At 44.2% G+C, this 14353-nt stretch overlaps 1 protein-coding gene across 1 annotated transcript in view; it reads left to right on the top strand.

Annotated features, from left to right (window-relative positions):
* The window catches only part of SGIP1 (SH3 domain GRB2 like endophilin interacting protein 1), a 179018-nt gene that overhangs the window by 48840 nt on the left and 115825 nt on the right, over positions 1-14353 (top strand). The gene's annotated exons all lie outside the window — the stretch shown is intronic.

Here is a 14353-nt window from a genome sequence, read left to right as displayed (position 1 = left end):
ACGTCCTTAATACTTGCTACAGGGCCTGTATAGTGATTTTAAGACACTACTTAAAAACTATTTATCAAAAATAAGTTCTGACAAATATATCCATAAGTACCTCAGAGTGTGTGGTTCCTTAAATAAAGCCTTCAGCTGTAGTGGCATGTCGGGGAAGCCTGAGAGGGCTGGTGAGACTGGAAGGCGGGTGAATGCACGGGAGATGAGCCATCAGCTCTCTTTCTAGTCACAGGGATGTTGGGATATACCCAAAGTATCCCTGGTGGTCCATAAACTACCTGCACCAGAGTCTTTCCAGTGCTTATTGTCAATTCAGATCGGCCCGTCCTACTAAATCTTGGGCATGGGCCCCAGCAACTCTCTTGCACTCAGCTCCTCAGCTTATTTTTATGTTTGTGAAGTTTGCCAACCATTGGAACCAACTATTCATTTAGAAGCTGGATTTCACCTTTGGAGAAACTGATGATCCTAAGTCTTTATTTTAATAAATAAAAGTCCATGTTCCTCACTTCATTATTAAATACATTAAAGCATAATTTTCTGAGCCCAAATACCTTTTCACTAGGCAAACTATAGTGGAAACCCTCAAGCAGTGTCCCCTGCGTCCTGTTTCACATCCTAGGTTGGGGGTCCCACTTCTTGTCCACACCCCCCTGTTTCCCAGCTGGTGGTGTCTCCTCCTGTATAGTCCTTAGTTGTGTGATGCTGTTCACATGCCTGGTCCTGTCTGCCTGTGAAACCCACCAAGGGGTCCTGATTATGAGAATCTCCTAGTACAGTCGTCAGCACATCATAGGGGCTCAGGTGCCTGTGGAGTGGCTTTGGCTCTGGTTCACCATGGTTAGTGGGAGCTGTGGAGTCTCACTGGGGTGGACTGGAGATGTCTTGATGAAGGTGAGTCCAGGACCAAGAGGAATCAGCAATCCTAAGAGATGCATGTGGGATGAATTAGTAAGGAGAATCTCTGTGGAGCTGCTCCGTGGTTGTTTGATGTGTCTTTGAAATGGTACCAGAGGATTGTCTAATTAGAGTGAAATTGTTAGTTTGATATCTGCTTCCAATTCTGCTTCCAAACTTCTTGAATTTATGAATTAGATTTTAATAACCTTCCTGTCTTCAATGCCTGCTATCTCCTATAGGTGGTAAAAACAAAACGTTTGAATTAAGCTAAATGTGAGCAAACATCTGGCATAGTAGCCCTGGGAGATAATAACGGCTTTGCAGATGCTGTTTGGGTTCTCCAGCCCCTAGATGAATCAACTCAAGCTCCTGGGAGGTGGAAGGGACTTCAGAGGTCCCTTTCTCCATCTCCTGTCTGCACAAGCATCCCTTGGCTAGCCTCTGTTAAAATTCTTCTAGTTCCGGGAAGCTCAGTAACACCAAAGGGAAGCAAGTGTGTTTAAACTGCTCTAAATGTTCACAGTCCTTCCTTCATGAGGCAGAACCACTCAAGTCAGTACAGCACTGCGTGGGTTCCCTTCCCCAGGTCATGTTCAAGGACTTCTGTATTGGCATATACCTGGGAACGTCTGAAATGTGGCAGTAATGTTTAACAGTTTACAATAATAAACTTAATTAACAGACAACGGTATTAAGATTGTGGTAGGCATATGAATTGGGCAAAACTCTTCTGCCTTATAGCCAAATTTCTGTGCTCACGAGATTTATTCAGCAAATCTGATAGATGAATATATGTGGAGTCTTATGTCCAGCTGACCTCCTGCTGTGGAGCTCTGTGTTTACCTTCCCCTGTGCCTTCTAAATCTTCCACATCTCTGTAGGCCCATGTTTTTCAACCTTTTTGAATAATCTCAAGGCTCACTTGAGTCTGAAGTTAGACTTCTGCAGCACACTTAAGTCATGTTGCTCAACAAAAGAGTGAAAAGGAGAGTGTGCTTACTGTGCTTTGAACTTCTTTCCAAATAATTAATGATCTTTAAAACTTTTCATGGCACACCAGCTGAAAATCTCTGCCATAGACTGATGTCAGCTGAACCACCTCCACCCTACACGAGAAGGGCAGGCACTGTGAACTCTTGTTCTTTTCCTGGCAGTGAGTGAGTGGAGGCAGCATCTCTGCCTGGAGGCCTTTCCTGAGCTACATCCCAGTTGCACCTGTGTTTACTGCTGTCCTCATGGTTATCTTTGTCCTCTGTGCCCTGTGCCTGCACCGCTGGTTGCAGGATGATCTTCTAGCCCACCTGGAGCCTTTTCCTTATCAATTATCAATTACTTCACACCTGCCCCTTCCTATGTGCGCCCTACATTCATGGCCATGTTTTGTTTTCTTCTGCTTTGCTGCCCTTGTCCACTGGAATCTCATGTTTATTTTGAGCTGATCTCTGCACCCTGAGACTTTGGTCCTCTGTATTCATATTTGCCTTCTGTGAAGTGTCTATTGGGCTCCCCTCGTGAGGTGTGAGGCTTTTTTTGTGACATGATATGTCAGAACATTTCCTGTGCCTACAGTGAGTTTAGGACATCAGGTTATCTTAACTTGGATCTCCAGATTTTAAAAGTCCTTAAGAAAGCAGAATGAGGCCGGGCCGCAATGGCTCATGCCAGGAATCCCAGCACTCTGGGCAACCGAGGTGGGCAGATCACCTGAGCTCACAAGTTAGAGATCAACCTGAGCCAGAGCGAGATCCTGTTTCTAAAAATAGCCGGGCATTGTGGCGGATGCCTGTAGTCCCTGCTACTCAGGAGAACAAGCTAAGAGAATTTCTTAAGCCCAAGAGTTTGAGGTTGCTGTGAACTCTAATACCATCGCACTCTACTGGGGGTGACAGAGTGAGACTCTGAAAAAAAAGAAAGAATGGAAGGGAGGGAGGGAGGGGAAGGGGAGGAGGAGGAAGGAAGGGGAGGGAAGGGAAAGGGAAGGAAAGGGCAGCACCTATAGCTCAAGGATTAGGGCACCGGACCCATATGCCAGAGGTGGTGGGTTCAAACCCAGCCCCAGCCAAAAACTGCAAAAGAGAAAAGGAGAGAGGAGTGAGTCCTTATGCTCTTTACTGGGGCCATGCTATTTCCAGAAAAATAAAAGAAAACGTTGGAGTTTCTTGTAGATATCTGGTAAATACCAAGGTCTGTGACTATCAGAGTGTATATTAGAGAAATTCCAAGTGTAATAATGTTTCCAAGGGCTTTGCCAAAAAACAAACAAACAAAACAAAACCTTGCTGATTTTACTTCTGGTGGTTCTATTGTTGAGAAAGATGTGTTAGTGTCTCTATAATTGTAAACTTATGTATTTCTTCTTTCAGTTTTATTAGTTTTTTACTCCAGATGGTTTTGTTCCTTTGTTGTTGATGGATAAACATTTAGGATTGCTATTGTCCCTTTTATCATTATAATTCTGCTCGGTAGCTCTAGTAGTTTTTCTTGTTCTGACGCCTACGTTATCTGATGTTAACATAGTCAATCCTGTTTGCCTGTGATTAATGTTCGCATGATGAATCTTTTTTCTGTCCCTTTATTTTAAATTTGTCTTATTATTTGGAGTAAGTTTCTTGTAGACAGCATATGGATGGGTCGTGTTCTTTAATCCCCTTGTACAGCTTTTCCCTGGTTGCTCCAGGTATGTTAGATATGTGAGACTCCAGTGGCAAAAATGATCGCTCTTCTGTTAGCGTCCCCCACTTGGCCTTTCCATTGATGTGGTGTTTACTGACCGTTCTTAACACCACTGGGGACAAGCACCTAGCACAGGTGTGCCTCCGTCTCTGCCTGTGTCTATGGCAGACCTCTCGAGTCAGACTAGGGGCCAGGCACAGCGGCTCTTGCCTGTAATACTAGAACTCTGGGAGGCCAAGGCAGGAGGACAGGTGTGAGCAAAGCAAATAAACCCCGTCTCTACAAAAATAAATGTTAGCCAAGCATTGTGACAGGTATCTGTAGACCCAGCTATTCATGAGGCTGAGGCAGGAGGATCACTTGAGTCCAGGTGTCTGAGGTTACTGTGACCTAGGCTGATTTGGTCCCGGGTGGCAGAGCTCCCCAGATGGTGAGCCTGGACTCACCCTCTGAATTCTTCTCATCACAGTCTTCCAAGCAGCCACTACCAATGGCTCATAATTTTTATTGGAAGTAAAATGTATTTGTGATCCTGGGAATAGACCTCAGTGAAGTCAACAGTCCCTGCCTTTAGGTTAAAACCCATTATTTCTCATCCGTCTGCTATTAATCAAGCTCCTGTCAGCCAAGTGTTCACCATGCTAAGGGACCTTAAGGTAACTTCCAAACTTCTCACGACCTCACAGATGTCCTCACAGAAGCTGAAGATCAAAGTTACACTGGTGAACTCCCGAGTTCACGCTCAGGCTTTGTGCATGAAAAGGAGTTTGTACTTTAGGTATTTCCATCTGCCGGATTTCCTAACCCCTAAATAAGATTTGCAATAAGGGGGATGGGTTAGACAAACCATTCCATGGAGTCCGTATTATGGAATGCTACTCAGTGATAAAAAGAATGAACTACTGTTATACAAAACAACTGGATAGATCTTGAAGGAATTATGTGTGAGAAAAAGCCAGTCTCAAAAGATTACTTACTGTTTGATTCCATTTATATAATATTCCTGAAATGACAGAATTATAGGGATGAAGGGGAGATTAGTGTTCCCAGGGATTAGGAAGAGGGAAAGGAAGAAGGTTCCTGCAGCTACGCAAAGGTAGCAGGTGGGGCCCTTGTATGTTATAAAACTGTTCTGTAGCTGAACTACAGTGTCGGTCACAAAATTGCTAAAACTGATGAAGTCGGAATAGGTGAGTGAATTCTACCAACGTCAATTCTCTGGTTGTGATACTGTTAATATTATAGTTATACAAGATGTAACCATAGGAATGGGAACCCCGGTAAAGGGCATATAGGGACTAGTACTTCTTACAGCTGTACATAAACCTGCTGTCCAGAATGGTTCCAGAAAGGTCACAGTAAACATTTTAAGAACGGCAACATCTGATAGCAATTAAGTATCAGAGGGCCTTACTCCTTCCGAATAGGAGAGAATGTTTTCAAACTTACAGTGGCTGTGTTCTTCAAGTGTTGTCATATTTCTATTGCCTACTGTTCCCAAAGATGAGTCTGCGTCTTCGTCTGGCCTGACTCATCTGTATTATAACAGAAGACTGCTTATCTAACGTTCTGTCAGCCTGAGAACCCATTTCAAACTTGACAAAGTGTTGGTTTATAGCTATTTGTTTTAGTTTCTATTTTTGCTATGAAACAGTGAGCAAGAATGAGATCTGAAGTTTCGGTTCCCCTTAAAAATGGGAAGGGACGTGTTTGGGGGACTGGATATTTCACTGGAGATGACAGACGTGTGTGTCCTGTGAGTCAGTCCCCACTCCCGAGTCCATGGAGACGTCATTCGCTGACCAGGGCGTTTAATCTTCTGACGGGCCTGGGTATTTCCTCTGAAATCTTCTTACCACACGTCAGGTAGCCAATAACAGTAAGTTGCCACAGACGCAGGACAGAGCCCCTAAGTCAGCACCTGTGGGGTGATTCTCCTCCCCCAAGTACAACAGAATTGCGTGCCATGCCAATAATTGCCGATTACTGTCCCTGCCAAATAAAAAGGATTTTATGCCTAAACATTTTGTTTTCTCCCCACGCTTTACGTCTTGAAGCAGGATTCTTGCTGACATGCTTTTATCTATCATAAATAAAAATCCCCCAGATTGAGTATTTTTATATTTATTTATTTATTTTTAATTTCAGATTAACATATGGGTTTAACATATTGTTTGCATGTGTTAGGTAAAAATCCAAGTTGAGCCCGCCACCCGGGAGGTGCGCCACGCACCCTCACACCGTGTTCACTGGGCAAGAGCTTTTTCATATTTAAATACAACATTCTTGAAAAAGTAGTGCCATGGGCAGCAGGTAAATCGCAAACAGTTTTACAGTTTTTTTAATTGAAACAGAAAAGGAGCACAAGTGGCCAGAACTTGCTTGAGTTAAGTTCTCTTGGGCAAGTGTTATTCTTAAAGACGTTTGTCCCTTTGTGCAATAATTAACTCAGATGAGTCTTAACTGCCAGTGTTCCTTAGTGTCTGCGAGGATGCTCGGGCCAGTGACCTTAATTTGGTAATAAGGAAGGAGAAATGGGTGAGTTTAAAGTGATTTTCTTTACTTGCTCTTTATCCAGATTTGTATCAGAAAAGCAGTAACAACTAACAAATCATAGAATGATCCACTGAATCTGGCTCAGATGCCTCCTGGGCAGCCACGGTGTGCTGGAGCCTTGTGCAGACTTCGGGGTACTTCACATTTTCTAGGAAAATGCTGTGCTGTCCGTCAGAGGCTGCAGGGGCGTCAAGTGCTGCACACGTTTGCCCCTGGACGTGCCACATCCCCCGGGTGACTTCATGTCTTTGCAAATCCAGTTTCAGTGGTTGCTGTCACATGAAGTAAGCACAGCACAGAAACCAATGTGGAGCAGAAAATGGAGAAGGCGGCGTCAGGCGGGACCCCGTGGGTGCACTCATCCCATTAGTGAGGGTGGTGGAGGCGTCAGGCGGGACCCCGTGGGTGCACTCATCCCGTTAGTGAGGGTGGTGGAGGCCGGGTGCGGTGGCTCACACCTGTAATCCCAACACGTGGGAGGCCCAGGAGGGTGGATTGCCTGAGCTCAAGGTTCAAGATCAGCCTGAGCCAGAGAGACCCCCATCTCTAAAAATAGCAAGGCATTATGGTGGGCATCTGTAGTCCCAGCTACTCAGGAGGCTGAGGCAAGAGAATCACCTGAGTTCAAGAGTTTGAGGTTGCTGTGAGCTGTGGTGCCACAGCACTCTACTGGGGGCAACAAAGTGAGACTCTGTCTCAAAAATAAATACATACATACATGCATACGTACATAAATAAGTCGTGGTGGGTCTTTCCAAATACAATAAAATGTTATCTTTCTTTCGATTTATGTGAATTTTTTTCCAAACAACTATTAAATTGTTAAGTACAAAATGTAATCAAGTTATTTGGATCTAACCACCTAATGAAACTGTTAGATATTTCTACAGAGGGTGCCAAAAAAATAAATGCACGCTTTAAGAAAAGAAAAACTGTATTAAAACTGCAATACTCAGTATATACCAATCACATTTTTTATCACACATCTTTTATCTTTTATATCTTATATTTGTATTGATTTGAATATTACAAACTTAATAGTGTTTTCCCTTTCTTGAAATGCGTACACATTTTTGGCACCCCCTGTATTTTGTGAAAATATCACTTAACCACCAAGTGAGTCTGGGAACACCTGCCCGAGGGTACGGGGCGCACACCTCACCCATGTCAGCTCGTTTATTCCTCATGAAATCTCATAACGCAGGTATGATCAGCCTGGTTTTGCACTACAAGAAACTGAGATTTATGGGGTTCTGGTGACTCTTCCAGGCCTACACCAGCAGTGAGTGACAAGGGACTAAGTGCTGAGCCCAAAACATCCACAGCAGATGAGAGGCAGAACCGAGACAAGACCCTGGCATCCTGCTGGTCCTCCTGGGATCCCTTTCACAAAGTTATACTTTCTCTCCAAATTGTTTCTTGTCTTCTTCCTTCCAAGTTTGAATTTACAGTTTAGTAAAGAGGTGGGCTTCCATTCTATATATCTTATTAACTGCAGGAATATTTATGCTGATTTAAACACTGCCTCTCTTGATCTTGAGTCTGTGAGGAAATGCATTAAGTGATAGAGCGTGAGGACTTGGGCTCAGCCTGAGTAACTGCTAGGGTGGTATTAAACCAGCTTCTGGCTCCTGTAACCAAGGAGACTCCGAGGTCTTACTGGGAAGCTTGTCCTCTCCTCAGGTTTCCTGTAGCTAAATGGCTGATCTGCCTTTCAGGGAATTGGACACTTGGGATCTATTTCCAAGCTAATGAGCTCCAATTTAATGCTGAAGAGAGTCTGGATTTTCCCTTCAGCTCTGACACCATCTTTTTAACCCAAAGAGGCAGGCGATATTAAAACTCAAGGTCCAGAGAGTGCTGTAGCACCTGTACAAGATTTGGCACATTGGCCCTTACTGTGATGGGTATTTTAAAACATCACTTCCCCCAGCTCAGGGAGTGTTTTATTTATTTTTGTCTCTTGTTCAGTGGCATTTAACATACAGCCTTATGAACAGCAGTTACAAAGTCAGTCTTTGTGCCTGTGAGCTCATGTCAATAAGCTTATAGAAATGTAATTTTCAAAAAGGCTTATTACAAAGCTCTATTCTTGTGACTTATGTTTAGACAAAAGCTTCTATCTAAGTCACATCTTTCCTCGATTAGAATAGCTGGCATTTGTTGAAATATTTATCCAATCTTCAGGTATGTTATTTGACCATCGTTCTGTTAGAAGCTGGAGACTCAGAGGGGAGCAAGCACAGGGTCCCTCTTGCTGGGACAGAGTCTCTCTCAGCAGGAGCTACAGGAAGAGGACGTCTGCAAGTGCTGATGGGAAACTTGGCAGCAAGGGCAACGGGTCACTAGTTCCACCTAGATGATGCTACCAAGGTGACACTGATGGAGGAGATGAGACTACATTTTACCCTGAACCTCAAGTAGGGGTTTGCTGGGTGGATGTGCTGAGAAAGGAAATTCAAAGGAGAAAGAAAAGTGTGCTCAAAAGCCGAGAAAGGAACAGCGGCTGCTGGAGAGAACGCAGGGGGCTGAGTATCACTGGATGGCGGAGTGTCAGAGGGACAGCAGCCAAAAGACCCCGTGAGTAGGTCGGGCTCTGGTGATGAGTGGCCATCAGGCCTGTAGTCTCCAGATTCCAAGCGTGGACAGTGCCCATCCATGGCCTGAAGGAACCAGGCCACCAGATGAGTAAAGCAGAAGGTGGGCAGTCTGCACAGACAGCCACTCCCCATCACTCACACCCTCACCTGGGCCACCCTCCTGTCAGAGCCACCTCCTACCCCGTCCTGTCCACAGAGAATCATCTTCTGTGAAACGAGTCCCTAGTGACAGAAATGTTGGCAACCACTGTTGTAGGCCGTGCAACCATTTGAATTTTACCAAGAAAAGAACTGACCGATTTTAGGCAGGGCATAACCTGAGATTGGCAAATTTGTAAAATTACTGCACCATTAGTGTGTAGAATAGCTCAGAATGGGTTAAAAAACAAAAAATAGGAGACTTTCCTGGGATAGTGTTTAGGGAACACCCCTTGCTTGGTAAAACCTTTCTAATTTGGACTCACTGCTGAAGATTCGTAGTGATTCAGTGCTCAAACCTCTCCCTACCAGTGAAAATCCCTCCTGAGCCTGGACACAGAAGCGGCACATCACCCTCTGACCACACGGCTGGTCCCACTCAAAGGCAAGGAAACAGTTCTGCTAAAAGCAACTCTTATAAGCTTCAGAAAGCTGATCTCCTCTTTCCACAATTTTTGTCAGAGTTTGGGGAGAGTTTGTTTTTGAGTGCATGTGTTTGTGTGTGTGTGAGAAAGAGAGAGAATAGAAATTCTATAATCTATAATGAGAAGAAAGCTAAATGATCTAATCCAGTGTTTTCAAAGCTCTCTTTACCTGACCCCACGATAATAAAAGCACGTGGACCTTTGTATACAGATACACTTAGAAGAGCCAAGGGGAAAGCCTTTTATTAAAGTGCCTGTTCTTCCTACGTCCAAGGAGCTCTATTTTTTCTACATTCAACTTCACTTTTAAAATGCTTGTCAAGATCTAGTAGGTGAATTTCCTGACCAACTAATGAGTAGTTTCCTGCAGTCTGAAAAGCACCGTGACTTAGTTCGGCTTCCATTCTGAGGGAGAAAGCCTTCCCTAGGAAGAGTCAGGTGAGTGAAGCACTGTTCCTAATCAGTGCCTGGGTTCCTTTCTCTGTAAACCCCATATTTCTGCTGCAGTATCCCAAGCGTATCTCTGCAATTCCTTCACTCACAGACCAGGGAGCCCCTGACATCAAGAGCATACAGAGGAGGCATTGCCGAGCTGAGATCAGTGACCCAGAAAAAGGAGACTCCCAGAGTCCAAAGATTCAGCTGGGGTGGCAGAAAGAAACCTGCCAGAGGATGTACATATATTTTTTGATCATAAGAAACATTTTTTTTTGAGACATAGTCTCACTATGTCACCTTCAGTAGAGCACTGTGGTGTCACAGCTCACAGCAACCTCAAACTCTTGGGCTTAGCAGTCCTCTTGCTTCAGCCTCCCAAGTATCTGAGACTACAGGTGCCCGTCACAATGCCCAGATATTTTTTGTTGCAGTTGCCGTTGTTTAGTTGGCCTGGGCCACCAACCTCGATCGATGTATTTGGCTGGCACTGTAACCACTGTACTACGGGTGCCAAGCCAATCATAAGAAACATTTCAGTGGATTCTTTTTTCTTTTTGCCCATGGAAATACATTTAAAAGTTTTAAGGAATATTGTACAATTTCTTCCAAAAAGACTTTATAAATTTATACCTTCCCTACCAACAATGAATCAGTATATCAGTTTTTCTATGTGCCTAAGAGTTCCATTTCATAAAAGTTACTTTACCAGTGACACATAAGAATTTGTAAGTTTTGTCTTTTTACTTTCATTCATCTTAATTTTTCTGGCTGGCTTGTAAAGTTGGCATATCTTTTAATATATTTACTGGCAAATTATAATTACCTAGTCGTATTCTTTGACCATCTTTGTAGGTTTTTTTGATAGATATACAGGATTTCTTTATAGATTTTGGAGACTTATTTTTGTCTTTATATATATAATGGGTGCCCATGAAGTTTGTGGGCAGTTTACAATGCGATGTAAACCTATTTTAAATCACACACGAACTTTACGGACACCCTGTATATTGAAATTATATTTTCTTTGTCACATATTAGTCTTTTAAATTTGCTTATTCCTTCTTTGGTCAGGCAGAACTTTGGCATTTATGTTCGTTCAAGCATCTGAATCTTAACTGCATAACTTTTGAGGTTTTTGTGTTGCTTATTTAAGTCCTGATGCAGCAAGCACATTTCTATGTTTTTTTCTCTCAGTTACTTCTTTGATCCATCAGAAATTTCTTTTTATATTTTTTCTTTAATTACTTTTAATTTCAAAATATTATAAGGGGGTACAGTGTTTTTATTCCATGGATATTGTGTATAATGGTTAAGTCTAATGGGCTTTTGGTTCATCTTCTTTGTACCCTCATGGTATGTTTTTGTGGGCAGCGCCTGTGGCTCAGTGGGTAGGGCAACAGCCCCATATACCGAGGGTGGTGGGTTTGAACCCAGTCCCTGCCAAACTGCAACAAAAAAAAAATAGCCAAGCCTTCTGGCAGGTGCTTGTAGTCCCAGCTACTCAGGAGGCTGAGGCAACAGAATTGCCTAAGCCCAGGAAGGAGTTGGAGATTGCTGTGAGCTGTGACACCACAGCACTCTACTGAGGGTGATAGAGTGAGACTCTGTCTCAAAAAAAAAAAAAGAAAGAAAAAGACAAAAGGTAGTTTTTTATCTCACATCCACCCTGGCATGCCCTTCCTCCTTGGATTCCGTATCCTTTATGTAGCTTTGTGCCCATGGGTGGCACCTGTTAGCGCCCACTTGTTAGTGAGAACGTGTGGTATTTGCCTTTCCATTCCTGAGATACTTCACTTAGGATAATGGTCTCCACTTCCCTCCACATCACTGCAGATGACAGTATTTCATTCCTTCTTCTGGCTGAGTAGGACTTCGTGGTGTACACACACCACATTTTCTTCATCCTCTCATGCATGGAAGGGCACTTAGGTTGATTCCGCACCTGCACAGTTGTGAGTTGTGCTGCAGGGAATGCCATGTGTAGGCGTCTTTTGGTAGGAAGGCTTCCTTTCCTTTGGGTGGCTGCCCCGCCGTGGGATTATCGAATTGAATGGTAGGTCTGCATTTGTGTCTTTGCAGAATCTCATAGTGTTTTTGGTAGAGACTATACTGATTTGTGTCCCACCAGCAGGCTGTAAGCCTTCCTGTTTCGCTGCGTCCACACCTGCACCTGTTGCTAAACTTGCCACAGAATTTATAAACTATTGCCCAGCAAGACCCGAGACTTGCCTCATGGGACCTGGGCTTTCTGAATACTGAGCCATGGACCAGCCACATCAGAGTCACTTGGGGACCTTTTTAATGTGTGAAATGGGAACATGGACATTTTTAAAGTTCCCTGTGTGATCCACGTGCAGCCACGACTGGAGACCTGTGATTTGGGCCTTACGAGCCCTGGGGATGTTGAGAAAATGGTCCTGAGATCTGCCTTACTGCCATGGTTGTCACAGGGAACAGATGAAACAGCATATGTCAAAGCCCTAGAACAGTCTACAGCTGCACACGCAGGACTCCAGTGTGGAGGTCTTCACGCTGCCCCTTTCAGTCAGGAAAGCCATCTGTGTTTTTCTGAGTTTTGAAATTCTCGAACCAACCACAATGTTAGACTGAGCCAAACTGATGACGGCAAATTGCAAAGTAGAGAACAGAAAGTGGTTTGAGATCAGCACCCAGTGTCCACGCTCTCTCCGTGGAAAGTATTAACACCAACCCGGTAAGTCAGAAGGGACAGTCTCGTTTTGCAAAGAGTTTTGCACATTTGCTCCAGAAAGTTCTTAGAACTTAGGAAAAAATGCTTTGCATAATTTTTATTAGCATCTCGAAGGAGTCTATGACCAAAAAGAGATTAAGAACCCACTGCTCCAACAAAGAAGGTCTTCTTTGTTGAAATTGAAATCGTGATTTTGTTGAAATTGCAATTATGGCAGAGTACGGTCTGTGGAAACAACGCATGGCTCCAGTCCTGTTTCCATCAGGATATGTGTTTTTGGATTCCAGAAAACACATACTTATGAAAATGGCCTCCAGTGGAATCCAAACACACAGACTCTCCTCTGCCATAATTGCAGCTTCAATATATTTTATGTCTCGGGAACAGAACTCTAACAGACGTCACAAGTTACTGCTCCATTAATGAAACAGGCATGAGTTTACAACACTCTTTTCTTGAAAGTGACGTTTTTCTGTCACTCTCTTATAATTCAGAAATAAAACACTAATTGTTTAGTTATTTCACATGACAAATTCCTTGAGTACACGGGACCAAGCCTTGATCCGCGTGGCCGGGCATCCTTGGGTCCCACTACTTCCCCTTACTTGGAATTGTGGCTCATTTACCACCCAGGGGTGCCCGCGAGCAGACATGAAATGGCCTCCTCGTTCAGACATGGCCACCATGGGGCACAGCTGAGTGACTCAGGCTGCGCCACAGTGGTGGGTGGGTCTTTCTGGAACTTGATGGCTAAGAGAATTTGATGTGAAGAGCCTGGAGTCACCATCTCTAGCACTAAAGAAAACACTGACAATTCAGAGATAGAAAGGGGGCGTTTTGCCCTCTGACTATTTGGCTGACGGGATGTTCCCACCACCATCACCAGGGGACACCCTGCCCAAAGACCCCGGATTGACCTGTCCAGTTCCATTTTCCCCAGAGGGTGAGGCTGACTTCAAAGTTAGCACTTGGTGGCACAGGGAATCTTCACTTCCCAGTCATCAGTCACTGACAATTTTTTTTATTTCCCTCTTCATGTGAACGTCTTTCTCTATAATAGTACTAGAAAGAGAACTGAGTGGGTAAGACAGGCAGGCACTCCCAGGGAGCTGGGAGGGGAGCAAGGAAGGACCAGAGGACCCCAGGGAGGGATGGGCCACTGTGCTTCCCAAGCACATGGTCGGCTCAGTGGGCACCGGGCGCTCTCTCATCCACCTGTCAGATGACCTGCACACAGGTCAGCGAGGGCACAGGCCTTGGGGTCTCACCAGCCCACCACGGACCATCCCTGAGTGAGAGTCTGAGGGTCTCCCACCATGGACCATCCCTGCCAGACAGGAGAATCACAGAACTTCTCTCTGAGAGGATTACCCTCACCTCACAGTGTGTGCTGTGGGTTTTAATCTGACAATGCATGAAGAATGTATGGCAGGCATTTAATAAACCCCAGAGGAGCTATTATTAGCTCACAGAATCTAATTTTCTGAGAAACTGAGCCTCATGTTTGATGATACCATTTTGAAACTGTTTATTGCTTAAGCAAAGGTTATTAAGCTCACTTTAACCTATTTTTGGTGGTAAAAAGTAGCATTTTATACATAAAACCATTTATATTTTTTATATTTACATGTATCTTTGTCAATTGGTGCCTCTGCTATCACTTGACAGAGCTCTTGGACACTTGTCCTGCTTTGGGCTGGCAGCCTGCAGACAAAGCTCACTGGTTTCTCAAGTCTGTGAGGCGGCCTTTCCTCTCTGGCTGCGGCCCTTCATACCTGTGTTTAACTTTGCCTCTCTGACCTGTTTTAATTGGCTTCTTCCTGTCTAGTCTGGAAAAGGAGATTGACGAGATT

The sequence above is a fragment of the Otolemur garnettii genome, unplaced genomic scaffold (genome assembly GCF_000181295.1).
Source record: "Otolemur garnettii isolate 467f Iridium unplaced genomic scaffold, OtoGar3 scaffold00010, whole genome shotgun sequence".
NCBI lineage: Eukaryota > Metazoa > Chordata > Mammalia > Primates > Galagidae > Otolemur > Otolemur garnettii.
Note: the sequence above shows the minus strand (reverse complement) of the source record. Positions and strands in the feature narration are given on the sequence as shown.